The sequence below is a fragment of the Hipposideros armiger genome, unplaced genomic scaffold, assembly GCF_001890085.2.
Source record: "Hipposideros armiger isolate ML-2016 unplaced genomic scaffold, ASM189008v1 scaffold_11, whole genome shotgun sequence".
NCBI classification, from domain to species: Eukaryota; Metazoa; Chordata; class Mammalia; order Chiroptera; family Hipposideridae; genus Hipposideros; species Hipposideros armiger.
The window spans coordinates 525,273-528,949 of NW_017731361.1; the positions used below are offsets into that span (position 1 = coordinate 525,273).

General features: G+C 48.5%; 1 protein-coding gene across 1 annotated transcript in view; it reads left to right on the forward strand.

Annotated features, from left to right (window-relative positions):
* Positions 1 to 3,677, forward strand: part of LOC109392610 (40S ribosomal protein S7-like) — a 40,207-nt gene that overhangs the window by 353 nt on the left and 36,177 nt on the right. The gene's annotated exons all lie outside the window — the stretch shown is intronic.

Here is a 3,677-nt window from a genome sequence, read left to right on the forward strand (position 1 = left end):
CCTCCCTGACCACCCCTTCTAAAATGGGCCATCCCACTTTCAGCCAAATCTCTACTCTATCCTTGCACCTGTTTGTTCCCTTAGGAGTATTTTGTTTAAAAAAAAAAAAGAGTATTTTGTTCTTTTGTCTCCCTCTTCCCCAATTTGAATATTCATTCCAGGAGGGCAAACATATTGTCTTTTTCACTCCTATAGCCCCAGGCTTATCTCAGAGCCTAGTATTCAATGGGCAATCAATAAATATTTATCCCATGAATGAATACAGCCAATTCCATAACCCTTAATGAGTTCTAAAGTTTGAAAACTCTGTCTGGAGACATTTCTTTTGGTTGCCTTAAATCCCTTGTTCTGCAAATCCAAGCTTTGCTTTTCGGGGGTGAGGGACAGCCCCACTTTAATCAGAGGGCATCTGCTCTTGGCCAAGCTCCAACCTCACCACTGGAACCTTCCTTGTAACCAGCTACCGGGGTACCAAGAGCAGTGAGAGCACCATGGGCAGGTGTGGGGCTGCAGGATCTGGCCTGAGCAGGGAAAGGAGGTAACCTTGGAACAGGGGCAAGGAGGCTGGGAGCTGGAGACCTGCCATCGGCTCAGCGAGCACTTGAGGGGAGAAATGTCAGATTTATTCAGCTGCGGGAAGCACCCGGGACCAAAATCAATACTGGGCCTTGGGGCTGTATTTCTGCTTTTCATTGGCTTACGCACAACTATAATAACTCCTTGTTTTAACATAGTTCTTATTTCCAAAGAGCCCCACATGTTTTATTTTTGGTTTAATGGATCTTAAACATGAACTACTGGGTAGTCTGAAGCAGACATAACTATCACCATTTTATGCTGAGAATAAAGGAGCACAGAAGGTTAGATGAATTGCTGAAGGTCACAGAAAGAGAGAAAGATGAATCTAGTCGTGGAAAGTTCTAGGTGTAGCCCCCCCACTTCATGATGCTGTGCTGGCTAGAATGAGATTCACCCATGGGCTCCATCTGATAAAAGAGCTGCCTATAACACTTACCTTGTCATCAACCCAGATTTATTTTTAGCTGCAAACTCATATATCTACCTACTCCACGGCATCTCCATTTGGCTGTCTCACTGGCACTTTGAATTCAGTGTGTCCAAAACTGAATGCTAGCGCTGCATCCCCAGCCTAACCTGCCCCCCTTCCCATGTCCCCACCTCAGGAAAACCTCCACCACCACAGCCCCCAATGCTGGTGTCATCCCGACCTCCTTCCCGGCCCCCACTTTCAATGAGTCACCAATAGGTCAAGGCTACCTTTACAATATTTCCAGTTCCGCTCACTTTTTCCCCACTGCTCTCCCTGTAGAGTCCCTTCCCACCACCTTTCACTTGCACTCCACTTCCAAGGGTCTCTGCCCGTGGGCTGGCCATTCATTCTCCATACAGGCGCCAGGGAGGTCCTCTCTCAGTATAAATGTGATCACTTCTCTCTCCTGCTGACCATTCCATGCTCTCAGGATGAAGACCAGGTACCTCACCATGACTACCTGTGCACCTTGCTAAGCCCAGGGGTTGCCAATGCCTTCCATACCACACATCCCCCCTCCTCCCCATCTGATCACCTGCACCTGCCCTCTCCACCTCAGGGCATTTTGTGGGGGGCTCCCTACAGCCCGGGTGCTTTCCTCCTGGAGAGCATGAATGTCCTTCTCCTGGCTGCACCCCATTCACCCTTCAGGTCACAGCTTCACTCCAAGTCCTCGGGAAAGGCTCTCCTGACCGTGACAACCTCGTGGCACTCATCACAGCTGTATAATGTCCATCTCCCAGCAGACATTCAGGAGCACAGGGCAGAGTCCAGGTGTGTGTCTCTCTCATTTGCTGCTAAACCCACATCTGGTACAAAAGCATCTGGTACATAGTAGGTACACACTAAATAGTGAGCGAATCAGCGAATGCTCAAGGCTCAGTGCATTTATTGTCTTCCCTCCTTAGAAGCAAAAAAAGCCCCTAGGTTCATGTTGACATCTTAGCCCCAGAACATTCTGGATGGAAGATGGGTGATATGGCTTCCCCACTCCCAGGATGTGCTGCATCCTGGGTGATGTTGAGGGTGATATTGCAACATATCTTGGCCCCAAGAAGAGGAAAACATGAAACAGATGCATTTCTCAGCACCACTGAAAACAGCTCACCCAGCAGGGCCTGTAACTTTTACAAACACGTCGATTTCACCTATTGATTATATGTATTCAGCAGAGCCAGGCTCACTCCATCTCGCCCCCCCTCCCCGCCCACTGCCATCCCCACCCCACACACATACCTTCTTGCTCTCTTCCCCGCAAGCAGAGCCATGGCAAATGGGCAACCCCACTTGGGAAGAATTGATTTGAAGCAAATGAATATTTCACAAATAAATAAAAATAACTGTCAGAAAAGCCTAATGGCCGAGCAACTGCCTAGGGACATAGGAGACGGAGCCAAATTCCTGACCACAGAGAAAAAAGCCACGAGGATGACAATACTAGTAACATCTGCTGATGCGCACAGAGCACTTACCACGTGTCAGATAACGGCAGTCCTGCCTGTTATCGAATGTGATCTTCTCGACAGCCCCCTATGAAATAGGCTCTGAGATAAGGCCCATTTCAAAGACAAAGGCACTGAGTCCCAGAGCTGCTCCCTCAGTGAGTAAATGGAAGAGCCAGGATTAAACCCAGCACTTCCAGGTGTCAAAGGTCCCACTGGAATCCCACCACAGCACTCAACCCCACCACTCTCTCTACCTCACTGCCTCTGTGTACCCCTCACCGCCCAAATGGAATTTCACACCAGTGAAAAGTCACATTTTGATATAAATGAGCTATTACTCATTTATACACATGATACGAAAAGGTCGGATAATTAAGCTCGCAAACTTTTCACCATGCACTTCCACAGGAGAAAGTTCTCAAACTTAATTGTCCACCCTTCGTATTCTGTCTATATGACGTTTAACGTGTGTTCCCATGGAATGTATGATCTAGTTGGCAAGATATTAAATGGGGACTCACACTAATTATTTACAGTTGTGATTGTAGTGGCTTCACAAGGCACTGACAACTGTGACTCATTGAACATGGTACCAAAGGACTTAAAATGAGCCAGGATCCATGATGATGGTGCAACCTCGTCGCCATGGAGTTTGAAGTAGTATTTGGCTGCCAGGGGCCACATGCTTGGTGCTCACCCAGGAACACTGAGGCCCTCTCTGCCTCTAATAGGGATGGCTGCTCACAAGATGCCTGGTGAAATGAGGTCTTGGCCCATCTCTGTGCTTCTCCCAGTGGCCAGGGGTCATGAGCAAGAGATGTCGAGGGACTGATTGATGTCTTTGTGAAAACTCCCTGGGAATGGAAAGGAAGGAGCTTGGGTGCTCTGGGGAAGGCAGCCTCAGAATCTTCATTTAACCACGCAACCATCCACCACAGAGCAAGCCCTTTGTGTCAGGCTAGACGATGCTGGGGACAAACAGGTACATGGGACAGAGACAGCGCCTGCCTTCATGGAGGTTATTCTAAGAGGAAGACCTCAGCACCTGTTTGCAGCACTGGAGACAGGCTTGCTTGGCCCAGCTGGAAAGAAGTCATCTTTGTTTCATTCCTCTGTGCTCCTGCAGGTTCCAAAAGACTTCTGACATCCTTCTGCCTGGAAGGTTCTCACAGTTCTCCAAC